Source organism: Dipodomys ordii, unplaced genomic scaffold, assembly GCF_000151885.1.
Source record: "Dipodomys ordii isolate 6190 unplaced genomic scaffold, Dord_2.0 Scaffold99, whole genome shotgun sequence".
NCBI classification, from domain to species: Eukaryota; Metazoa; Chordata; class Mammalia; order Rodentia; family Heteromyidae; genus Dipodomys; species Dipodomys ordii.
The window spans coordinates 7,824,634-7,837,399 of NW_012267315.1; the positions used below are offsets into that span (position 1 = coordinate 7,824,634).

Genomic DNA, 12,766 nt, shown 5'->3' on the forward strand with positions numbered 1-12,766 from the left:
TGCTGTGGCTCAAGTGGTAGAGCGCTAGCCTTGAGCTGAAAAGCTGAGGGACAGCGCCCAGGCCCAGAGTTCAGGCCCCACGACCGGACCCAAAATAATAGTAATAAATGGGAAAAAAGAAATGTAATAAAATAGGCTGGACACTGGTAGCTCATGTCTGTAAACCTAGCCACTCAGTAGGCTAAGATCTGAGGATCTCAGGATCTCATCGTTTTGAACCAGCACTAGCAGGAAAATCTGTGTAACTCTTTATCTCTAATTAACCAACAAAAAGCCAGAAGTAGAGATGTAGCTCAAGTGGTAGAATACTACCCTTGACCAGAAAAGGCTAAAGGACAGCACCCAAGCCCTGAATTCAAGCTCCAGAACCTGTACTATCTATATCTATATCATCCCTTCTCCAAACATCATTCCATCCGCAGCTTCTTTTGCTCAAGGCTAGCACTCTACCACTTGAGCCTCAGCACCACTTCTGGCCTTTTCTGTTTTTGTTTTTTTTTTTTTGGGGGGGGTCCATTCCTGGACTGCGAACAGACCTCGCCCAGTACCTGCGTTACCTAAGCAACTGGGACACCTGGAAGAGGTCACATCCGCATCCGCTGAGGTCACATCTTAATCTGATGTGGCCACACCTTTCTCCCACCTGATCCCACTTCCCTTTACCTGGACACACCTTTCCCCGCCCCCTACCCTATATAAGGCCTAACCCAGGGCCAGACTCCCTCTTTTGCCAGCCATGTGGAGTGCCAACCTTGCCTGGTCCCAGCAGGTCTACTGAATAAACCTACCCCTTACCTGAGTACCACGTGCGTGGTGCAGTTCTTACTCAGCTACCTCTTTTTAAAAACCTAACACCCAGGGCTTCATGCATACTAGGCAAGCACTCTACCACTAAGCCACAATCCCAGCCCAGGTTTTCACTTTTATTGTTACTAATTTTTCAGTTTGTTGGCCCGAGATGTATTCTTGTTAAAACTCCTTTGTATGTTGGGTGTGAGTGTCTCATGCTACTCAGGAGGCTGAGGTCTGAGGATCACAGTTTGAAGCCATGCCATGCAGGAAAGTCTATGAGACTACAATTAAGCAACAAAAAAGCAAAAGTAGAGCTGTGGCTCAAGTGGTAGAGTCCTACACTTGAGCAAAAAATCTGAGGAACAGCAAGCCCCGAGGCCCTGAGTTCAAGCCCCATGACCAGTAAAACAAAAAAATAACAAACTCCTTGCCGGGTGCTAGTGATTCACACTGTAATCCTAGCTACTCAGGAGGCTGAGATCTGAGGATCACAGTTCAAAGCCAGCCTCGGCAGGAAACTCTGTGAGACTCTTATCTCCAACTAACCACCATAAAACTGGAAGTGGCACTGTGGCTCAAGTGGTAGAGTGCCAGCCTTGAGCTGAAGAGCTCTGTCCCAGACTTTAAACACCACAACTGACAAAAAACAACAACAACAACAAAAAAAAACCAGGGGGCTGGGAAGTTGGCTCAGTAGTAGAGCGCTTGCCTTGCATGCATGAGGCCCTGGGTTTGATTCCTCAGCACCACATAAGCAAAAAGAAAAAAGCCAGAAGTGGCGGGTGGCTCAAGCTGTAGAGCGCTAGCCTTGAGCTGAAGAGCTGAGGTACAGCACCCAGGCCCAGAGTTCAGGCCCCACGACCGGATCCCCCCCCCAAAAAAAAAAGAGGTAGCCGAGTAAGAACAACACCACACATGTGGTATTCTGGTAAAGGGTAGGTTTATTCATCATTCTGGCTGGCACGAGGCCATTTTGGCCCTCCACAAGGCTGGGAAAGAGAGCTGGGAAAGAAAACGTCAGGGCCTGGGCTAGGCCTTATCTAGGGTATGGGCGGAGAAAGGTGTGGCCACATCAAATTCAGATGTGACCTCAGCGGATGCAGGTATGACCTCTTCCAGGTGTGCCTGTTGCCTAGGTAACGCAGGTACTGGGTGGAGACTTTGCTGCGAGGAGGGTGGAGTCTGCTCTCCATCCAGGAGCGGACCTCATAATAGTAATTTATTTATTTAATTTTTTTTTGGGGGGGGTCCAGTTGTGAGGCCTGAACTCTGGGCCTGGGTGCTGTCCCTCAGCTCTTCAGCTCAAGGCTAGCGCTCTACCACTTGAGCCACAGCGCCACTTCCGGCTTTTTTCATTTTTGCTTATGTGGTGCTGAGGAATCGAACTCAGGGCCTCAGGCATGCAAGGCAAGCGCTCAACCACTGAGCCACCTTCCCAGCCCCTAGTCTTTGTTTTATGGCCCAGCTTGAAGGGGCCAGTTCTACATTCCCCAAGTTCAGCCTTTTAAAGATTTGCATTAAGGGGCTGGGAAGGTGGCTCAGTGGTAGAGTGCTTGCCTTGCATGCCTGAGGCCCTGGGTTCCATTCCTCAGCACCACATAAGCAAAAAGAAAAAAGCCAGAAGTGGCGCTGTGGCTCAAGTGGTAGAGCGCTAGCCTTGAGCTGAAGAGCTGAGGGACAGCGCCCACAGAGCTGAAGAGCTGAGGGATAGCCCCCACAGAGTTCAGGCCCCACGACCAGACCAAAAAAAAAAAAAAGTTTTTCTTTTCAAGTTAATTTTTAATCACCCTAGTGAAAACTTGCCTAGAAGGAGAAGAAGCCACAGACAGGGTGTAATCTGTCTGACATGCTGGAATTTACCATGGAAAGCTACAGTCTTTTTTTCCCCCCTCAGATCTACAGGGCAAGTTTCCAAACCCCAACAAAGGTCACCTCTGAACTGAGTGGCCATGCATTGGTGTAAACATTCTCAAAGCCTCTGAAGTCATGATCTATGGAAGGAAATGACTTAAAAGTCATTTTTATTTTCATTTTTGTTAGTCTTGGGGCTTGCTAGTCAGGGCCTGGGCACTATCCTGGAGCTTCTTTTGCTTAAGGCTAGCGCTCTACCACTTGAGCCACAGCACCACTTCCGACTTTTTCTGTTTATGTGGTACTGAGGAATCAAACCCAGGGCTTCCTGCATGCTAGGCAAGCGCTCTACCACTAAGCCACATTCCCAGCCCCCATTTAAAAGTCTTGGTCAGCTTTATTTGACAAATTGGGCAGTTCTTCATTCTATAAATAAAAAAGGGTTGTAGTTGGGGGTGGGGGGAAAGAAACATGGACTTCAGAGAGACATGCTTTTTCAGGTCTTCCAGCCTTCCCCTGAGACGTTGTTCCCAGGAATTGGTCTCTATGAGCTAGCCAACTTTACAGCAAGAAAGTTGTTGGGAAGTACGGCTGGTCACTCGCTGCATAATTTGGGAGACAATCTCTTGCTTTGCTAGGTCTCCGTTTCTCCCTCGGTACTACAGTGAAAATAACGTTTCTTCTTTAGTGTGCTACCTGAGATGACTAGTAATAGGATGACACCACAGTCAGGCATGTGACAGTCACACATGAAGAGGATCACAGCCAGGGAGTCGCCTGGTGCTCACCTGGTAGTCAGAAGACCCAGGGAAGGCTCCTATCCCTACGGCTGCAGGCAATGGCCCTGGATGCTTATCTCCACATATTTTGAAAATATGTGTTTGTCTGCGGTTGTGTAAGCCTTTTGGTAACATCCTAGCTGGCAACAGTGTACTCCTTCTAACAGAATTTGCCTAAGCTGTGAATTAGAGATCCCTTGTTTCAAAATAGAGATGTTCCTTGATTTGCAATGAGTTAGTTCCCATTGTAAATACATGGAATACACCTCACCTACCAAAACTCCTAACTTAGCAACACAGTACGCTGTAGCATGTCAGTTGATTCTCTTGCAATCATGTGGTTCACAGGGAGTTGTAGCTTGCTCTGCTGGAGAAGGTCCCACTAAACATAGCCCAGAAAAGGATCAATATTCAGGACTAGGATAGCCCAGTGGTAGCATGTAGAAGACTGTGGACTCAAGTCTCCAACACACACACATACACACACACACACACACACACACACACACACACACATTTAAATTCAAGTTGAAATACAGTTCCTACTGAATGTATATTACTTTTTGTACTATCACAAAACCTGACATGGCTGGAATGTGGCTTAGTGTTAGAGTACTCTCCTAGCATGCATGAAGCTCTGGGTTCCATTCCTCAGTACCACATCAACAGAAAAAGCCAGAGTGGCACTGGGGCTCAAGTGGTAGAGTACTAGCTTTGAGCAAAAGAAGTTCAGGGATAGCGCCCAGGCCCTGAGTTCAAGCCTGATGACTAGCAAAAAAACAAAACAAAAAACTAGCTACTCAGGAGCCTGAGATCTGAGGATAACGGTGCAATGCCAGCCTGGGCAGGAAAGTCCATGAGACTCTTATTTCCAATTAACCATCAGAAACTAGAAGTGGCACTGTGGGTCAAAGTGGTAGAGCACTAACCTTGAGCTGAAGAGCTCAGGGACAGCACCCAGGCCCAGAGTTCTAGCCCCATAACTGACAGGAAAAAAAAAAAAAACCTGATCATTTTAAATGGACCATCCTAAGTCAGGGACCATGTGTACTAGATGTGACTAAGTTACTTTGGATTCAGCATCTATTCATAGTATTAAGGGAAAAAAGTCAATATTACCATTGTTAATGAGGGAACAAAGTTGTTAGGTCTTTTACATATAATTTAAATTTATGAATCATTGTTGAAAACAATGGCTTTGTTGGCTGCCAATGTCTCACGTCTATAATCCTAGGAACTCAGGAGACAAAGATCTGAGAATTTTGGTTCAAAGCCAGCCAAGGGGCTGAGAATGTGGTAGAGTGCTTGCCTAGCATGCATGAAACCCTGGGTTCAATAATTCCTCAGAACAGAAAAATCCAGAAGTGGCACTGTAGCTCAAGTGATAGAGCGCTATCCTTGAGTACAGAGAGGCTCAGGGACAGAGCACAGGTCCTCGCTTCAAGCCCCAGTGGGTGCAAGGCAGGAAAATCCCTAAGACTCTTATCTTTAATTAGTTACCCCCAAAAAAGCTGGAAGTAGGGCTATGGTTCAAGTGGTAGAACACTAGCTTTGAGCCAAAAGAGCTCAGGAACATCCAGGCCCTGAGTTCAACCTCAAGAACAGCACCAAAAAATTTAAAAGTAGGTTATTTTATATTCTGTTTTTGGTAGGTCTTGGGGCCTGAACTCTGGGCCTGGGCACTGTCCCTCAGCTCTTCAGCTCAAGGCTAACACTCTACCACTTGAGGCACATCACCACTTCCGGCTTTTTCTGTATACGTGGCGCTGAGGAATCAAACCCAGGGCCTCATGCATGTCAGGCAAGCACTCGACCACTGAGCCACCTTCCTAGCCCTTATAAGTAGGTTATGAGTAGGTATGAGGTACAACTAGAGACGTAGTGTAAGTAGTAGAACACCTGCCTTGTAAGAATGAAGCCCTGAGTTCAATCTCCAGTAACACCAAAAAGAATTTAAAAAATAAAAAAGCTAGTTCAATCTCCAGTAACACCAAAAAGAATTTAAAAAATCAAAAAGGTAGCTGGGTGCCAGTGGCTCACGTCTGTAATCCTAGCTACTCAGGAGACTGAGATCTGGAGATCACAGTTAGAAGCCAGGGTGGGCAGAAAAGTCCTTGACTCTTCTTTCTTCTTTTTTTCTTTCTTTTTTTTTTTTTTTTTGTTAATTGTGGGGCTTGAACTCTGGGCCTGGGTGCTGTCCCTCAGCTCTTCAGCTCAAGGTGAGCACTCTACCACTTGAGCCACAGCATCACTTCTGGTTTTCTGAGTGGTTTATTGGAGATAAGAGTCTCATGGACTTTCCTGCCTGGGCTGACTTTGAACTGCATCCTAAGATCTCAGCCTCCTGAATAGCTAAGGTGAGCCACTGATGCCTGGCAACCTTGACCCTTATCTCTAGTCAACCAACAACATACTGCAGCTGAAGGCACCGCCAAAAAGCCAAAAAGTTAAAAGAACAAAACAAGAAATGGTTAATTCTGCAGGCAGAAAATGAGTAAGAACATAGTTGCTAAACTTGGGAGCCACTAAAACATTGTTCAGTTAGGTTATAACTGGGGGTGGGGTGGGGGGGAGGAAGTCCAGGATAGTCCTTTGACATAGCAATTAAAGACAAGTTGTTCTGATAAGTAATGACTGAAAATTTTCCATAACTTTTAGAAAACCTGCTTTTGAACACAGAGGAAATATACCATGGTATCAAACGTTCTTTTTTGATAAAGGAAGCAATTATTAGTTTTATTTGTTCTAAGTAGCCAGAATATCAAACTTAATTTTCATTAGAATGTAATTCTTTTTTTTTCTTTCTTCTTCTTCTTTTTTTTTTTTTGTCAGTTGTAGGGCTTGAACTCTGGGCCTAAGCCCTGTCCCTGAGCTCTTCAGCTCAAGGTTACTGCACTACCACTTTGAGCCACTGCACCACTTCCTGTTTTCTGGTGGTTAGTTGGAGATAAGTCTCATGGACTTTCCTGTCCAGGCTGGCTTTGAACCGGGATCTTCAGATCTTAGCCTCCTGCGTAGCTAGGATTACAGGTGTGAGCCACCAGTGCCCGGCTAGAATGTAAATCTTTTTTTGTCAGTCCTGTGGCCTGAATTCTGGACCTGGGCACTGTCCCTCAGCTCTTCAGCTCAAGGCGCTGTAGCGCTCTACCACTTTAGCCACAGTGCCACTTCCGGCTTTTTCTCCTTATGTGGTGCTAAGGAATCGAACCCAGGGCCTCATACATACAAGGTAAGCACTCTACCACTGAGCCACCTTCCCAGCCCCTACAATGTAATTCTTGTTCACACTAGCAATTCAAAACCCAAGACTCGTATTTTATATGTATACATAAGTATATATTTCAAAAATAATGCTTTATTATCTAAATCCAAGTTAGATTCTTTTCATAAAAAGCAATTACAACTTGAGGACACTTCACATGTGCCTCTTTTGCCAGCACCAAGTCATTCTTATTTGAATCTTTCCATTTTATGACAAACATCAACTCTCCAAAAATGTTGGTGGCACCAAGTATTTGTTCAGCCATCAGGCCCCGGGCAAAACCCTTTGCATATTTTTTCTTCTTCGATTTCCTAGCATCAGATTTACTTTCTGATATAAATTTCCTTTTCGTACCATTCTTTCCTTCACCAGCTTTTTGAGAATTAAAAAATGCTTTCACTAATTTTGGACAATGTAAGTTTTCTTCAGGTTCCCACGAATTGTCAGCATCTGAGTATCCTTTCCACTTCAGCAAATATTTCACCTTCCCATTCACTACCTGTCGATCCAGTACTTTTTTCACCTCATATTCTTCAAGGTCTTCAACTAAGACCTCTTCAACTTTTTCACTCTTTCTATTCCATTTCTTTTCCATTTTTTTTGCAATGTGATTTTCTTGGAAGCTGTAGTTTTAATTGCAGATTTGAAGAGCTCTTATTATTTACCACCTTTGATGCTTCAGGCCTGGATTCTGCAGCACCTTTCAATGCACTTTTAGCACCTGCAACAAATGTACATCACTTTAAAGGAGATGGTTGGTAACCAGGGAGCCTATGGTTATCATGACTGGAGGCTTATGGACCTTGGGAAGTTGTTCAGGGGTTCTAGCAGAGATGAGCAGCTATCAGTATACCCTTGACAGAAGAATGATCTTCCCATTGGGGAAGGTTGTCCTCCTCTGGAGAAAATTTTCCTCTTTGACCGAGTGTGAACCCACATGAAAAAGTGGGGAAGAAGAGAAGCCAGAGAAGCACAATTAACCCTAGCAAATGTCACCTAAAATAAGGTCACCTTCAAATCTTAGATTAAAAAAAAAATTGTCAGTAGTGGGGCCTGAACTCTGGGCCTGGGCACTGTCCACTTGAGCCATAGGACCACTTCTGGCTTTTTCTGCTTATGTGGGCTGAGGAATTGAACCCAGGACCTCATGCATGCAAGGCAAACATTCTACCACTGAGCCACCTTCCCAGCCCCTCAAATCTTAGATTTATGGATATTTCTGTACCTCCCTCTCAATTACCTGGTAGACTGGAAACTGATCTTTTTTTTTCTTGGCTTTTTTTTCTGCCAGTCCTAGGGCTTGAACTCAGGGCCTGGGTACTATCCCTGAGCTTCTTTTGTTCAAGGTTAGCACTCTACCACTTGAGCCCCAGTGTCACTTCTGGCTTTTTCTTTTTCTTTTCTTTTCTTTTTTTTTGGGGGGGGGTCCGGTCATGGGGCCTGAACTCTGGGCTTGGGCGCTGTCCCTCAGCTCTTCAGCCCAAGGCTAGCACTCTACCACTTGAGCCACAAGGCCACTTCCGGCATTTTTCTTTTTGCTTATGTGGTGCTGAGGAATTGAACCCAGGGCCTCAGGCATGCAAGGCAAGCGCTCCACCACTGAGCCACCTTCCCAGCCCTACTTCTGGCTTTTTCTGTGTATGTGGTACTGAGGAATAGAACCCATGGCTTCATGCATGCTATGCAAGCACTCTACCACTAAGCCATATTCCCAGCCTGAAACTGATCTTAAGGAATAGTCCTTTTTATTTGTTCTTTAAAAGGTAGGCAGCTGGGCTCTAATGGGATCACAAGTTTAAAACCAGCTGGGGCAAGAACATTGGTGAGCTCTTATCCTCAATTAATTATCAAAAAGCCAGGGCTGGGAAGATGGCTCAGGGCTGGGAAGATGGCTCAGTGGTAGAGTACTTGCCTTGCATGCATGAGGCTCTGGGTTTGATTCCTTGGCACCACATAAGCAAGACGTTAAAAGATTAGCCATACAATAAATGTTCTGGTTTTAAAAAAACAAACAAACAGGGAGCCTGAAGTAAGTGAGGCACTGGTGGCTCACGCCTGTAATCCTAGCTACTCAGGAAGCTGAGATCTGAGGATCATGGTTTGAAGCCATCCTGGGCAGAAAAGCCCCAGTGAGACTCTTATCTCCAGTTACCACTCAAAAACTGGAAGTGGCGCTGTGGTTCAAGTGGTAGAGTGCTAGCCTTGAGCACGAAGAGGCTCAGGGACAGTACCCAGGCCCTGAATTCAAGCCAGGCAACTGCCACCACCACCAACAAAAAGCCTAAAGCAGAGCTGTGGCTCAAGTGGTAGAGTGTTATCTTTGAGTTTCTCACTCAAAGGAAAGGACAAGCTAAGGGACAGTGCTCAGGCCCTGAGTCCAAGACCCTCCTCCCCCCCAAAAAATATTGCTGCTTGACCTCTGAGCACCCCACTCTGTGGGGTGGTGGCTCACTGGTGGGAGTCCCTTTGATGGGATTGGCCAGGAACTGTTGTTTCATTGGAGAACTTAAATGTTTATATTTGTATGTCTTATGCTGATAGTTTCTCCAGAAAGGAGTCCTCTAATTGTTTGGTTGCATAGTCATAGATCTGCCAGTTAGCATCCTTAGAGCCAAGAAGGAAGACACTAGAAATCTCCTCACTGGGTATATTGACTCAGCTGACACTAGCTCAGTTCTTAGCTTCTGGTAAGGCTTCACCTTCTCTGTCTGTCATCCCTTAGTGAAGTTTCTGGATTAGATTCTCCATTCCTGAAACTGGGTAGAAGGAGTTGATGGTGAGACTAGGCAGAGAAGAGGCCTTAGGGTGTTAACTGGTCCTTCCTTATGTGCCAATCTTTTACCCTGAAGGAAATTTTGGTTTACAAAATGGCCACAGTTATGTATATCTTACCTTGGAAACACTTCTTACAAACTATTTTCACACTCCTCCATTAAGGTAAACATCCATGTTCCTCCTTTTGAGTTTGTTTGGAACTTTGTAGTCATAATCAAAAGAACATAGTAACAGAATGTAACTCCCAAGCTAGGTTATAGAAAGCTCATTCTGACAGTTTTTCTCTTGAGATGTTTGCCAATGGAAGTCAGCTGTGAGGAAGCCTAGGTCTTTCCATGAATGTGTTGTAGTTCCCCTCACTCCCTTAAAGTTGTAGCCTACAGAAACATTAACTACCAGACTCACAAATAAATGAGTGTGAATGAATATACCAAATTTCTCCAGCCCCCATCTTTGAGACTTTTGGTTGAGCTCCAGATACTGTAAAACAGTGACTAAACAAGGTCCTGTATATATTTCTGTACCACAGGAAGCAGGACAGATTAAAACTGATTTCATTCTTTAACCCATTCAGTTGTTTAGGTCATTTGTTGCCCAACAACAACAATACTTCAACTTTTGCTTTGTGGACTTTTCCAGTGTGCTGCTGCAAAATATCAGTTTTTTTTTCTTTTTAGCCCTCTGTCCTCTATTGCAGCACGTGAATTCAACTTTCTCTCAGCTGAGAAGTGAACCCCACTTATCCACCCACTTTTCATCTCCCCAAACAGTGTTGATGTATCTTATCCATATTGTCACTTTTCTTGGTTTCTGTAACCTAATACACTTCAGTTATTTTATTTTATTTTATTTCCGATCATGGGGCTTGAACTCTGGGCCTGGGTGCTGTTCCTCAGCTCTTTAGCTCAAGGCTATGTTCTACCACTTGAGCCACAGAGCCCTTTTTGGCTGTTTCTGCTTATGTGGTGCTGAGGACTCGAACCCAGGGCCTCATGCATGCAAGGCAAGCATTCTACCACTGAGCCAGCCCTATTTTAAAATTTTTATATAATTATTTTATTTTGTACTAGTACTGGGCTTGAACTCAGGGCCTCATGCTCTTGCTTGGCTTTTTTTTTTTTTTAAGGCTGGCACTCTACCACTTGAGTCATGCCTGTACTGCCTTTACTTACAGCATTTTAATTGGAGATAAGAATCCCATGGTCTTCTGCCTGGGGTGGCTTTGAATTGAACTGAAGTCCTCACAGCTCAGCCTCCTGAGTAGCTAGGATTATAGGTATGAGGCACCAGCACCTGGCCTACAGATTATTTTTGTAGACTCAGGGATGAGTGGGAATAAAAATAATGTATTCAGTCCCACATATTTAATTCATCATTTCTTTTCTCTAATCAAGTTAAAACTCAGGTGATTTAATTATTTTCTGAATTCTTCCAACATTGTATGATGATTTCGTGGCAAAAACTAAAACTGATTTCCAGTTAGTTTGTTGTTGTTGTTGTTGTTGTTGTCAGTTGTGGGGCTTGAACTCTGGGCTTGGGCACTGTCCCTCTGCTCTTTAGTTCAAGGCTAGTGCGTTACCATTTGAGCCACAGTGTCATTTTCAGTTTTCTGGTGGTTAATTGGAGATAAGAGTCTCATGGACTTTCCTGCCTGGACTGGCTTTGAACCGCGATCCTCAGATTTCAGTCTCCTGAGTACCTAGAATTACAGGCGTGAGCCACAGGCACCTGGCTGTATTTTTTTTCTTTTTTCTTTTGGTCATTTGTGGGGCTTAAACTCAGGGCCTGGGCCCATCCCTTAGCCCCTTAGCTTATTTGTGCTCAAGGCTAGTGCTCTACCACTTGAGCCATAGAACCACTTCTGGTTTTGAGTGCTTAATTGGAGATAAGGGTCTCATGGGGACTTTTCTGCCTGAACTGGCTTCAAATGAAGATCTCAGCCTCCTGGGTAACAAGGATTACAGGCATGAGCCACTGGCACCTGGCTTCCAACGTATTTTAGATCTAACTTCTGCATATCAGAGAAAACATGTGCTGTTTGTCTCTCTGAGCTTGGCTTATCTCACTGAAAATCGTTTGTTCTAGCTCCATTCATTTCCCTGCAAATGACATAACATTGTTCTTTCTAATGATGGTGTAAAATTCCTTGTATTAGGTACCAAATTTTTTTTTGGGGGGGTCCAGTTGTGGGCCTGAACTCTGGGCCTGGGCGCTGTCCCTCAACTCTTCAGCTCAAGGTTAGCACTCTACCACTTGAGCCACAGCACCACTTCCAGCTTTTTTTTCCTGCTTATGTGGTGCTGAGGAATCGTACCCAGGGCCTCATGCATGCAAGGCAAGCACTCTACCACTGAGCCATCTTCCCAAACCCCGGTACTAAATATTTTGATCCACTCATCTATTGTAGGGCATCTGAGCTGTTTCCATATCTTGCCCAATGTGAATAGTGCAGCAATGAACAAGATGTGCAGGTGTCTTTATGATATCCTAGCTCATAATGTTCTTAGTAGATACCTGGAAGTGGTATTGCTGTATTGTAGGGAAGGTCTATGTTTAGTTTTTTGAGGTACCTCCATCCTGTTGTCCAGAATAATTACACTAGTTTACAATTCCACCAACAGTGCAGTAGAGTTCCTTTTTCCTCATGTCCCTGCCAACAGTTGTTATTGTTCAAATTTATAATGTTGGCCATTCTAACTAGTGTGAAGTGGTATCTTAGAGTTGTTTTGATTTACATTTCCTTGATGGCCAGGGATAAGGAGCATTTCCTCATGTATCTCCTTGCCATTCTTACTTTTTTTGAGAAGTCTCTCCTTAGCTCTTTGCCCATTTAGTGATTGGTTTATTGCATTTGGGAGGGGTTAGTTTCTTGAGCTGTTTGTATATTTTGGATATTAGGCCTTTGTCTGATATGTTGCTGGTAAAGATTTTCTCCAAGTCTGTTGGCTGTCTTTCTAGTTTAGTAACTATATCCTTTGCTCTGCAGAAACTTTTTATTTTGATGTAGTCCCACTTGTCAAGTTTCTCTCCTGACAGTGTTCCCCTGGAACTCTTTTCAAAGAGTTTCTAACAATACCTATAAGTTCTAGTGTTTCTCATACTCCCTCTTGCAGTAATTTCAAGGGTTTGGGGTCTGACATTAAGGTCTTCAATCCATTAGTACATAGTGACAGAAATCCACCTGTAGTTTTCTGTATATGGATGTCCCATTTTCTGAACACCAATTATTATTATTTTTTTGAGTCCAGTCATGGGGCCTGAACTCTGGCCCTGGGCGCTATCCCTCAGCTCTTCAGCTCAAGGCTAG

General features: G+C 44.5%; 1 pseudogene; it reads right to left on the bottom strand.

Moving 5' to 3' along the window:
* Nucleotides 1-6,784: 6,784 nt before the first annotated feature.
* Nucleotides 6,785-7,279, bottom strand: LOC105993710 (annotated as a pseudogene).
* Between the last annotated feature and the right edge of the window lie 5,487 nt (nt 7,280-12,766).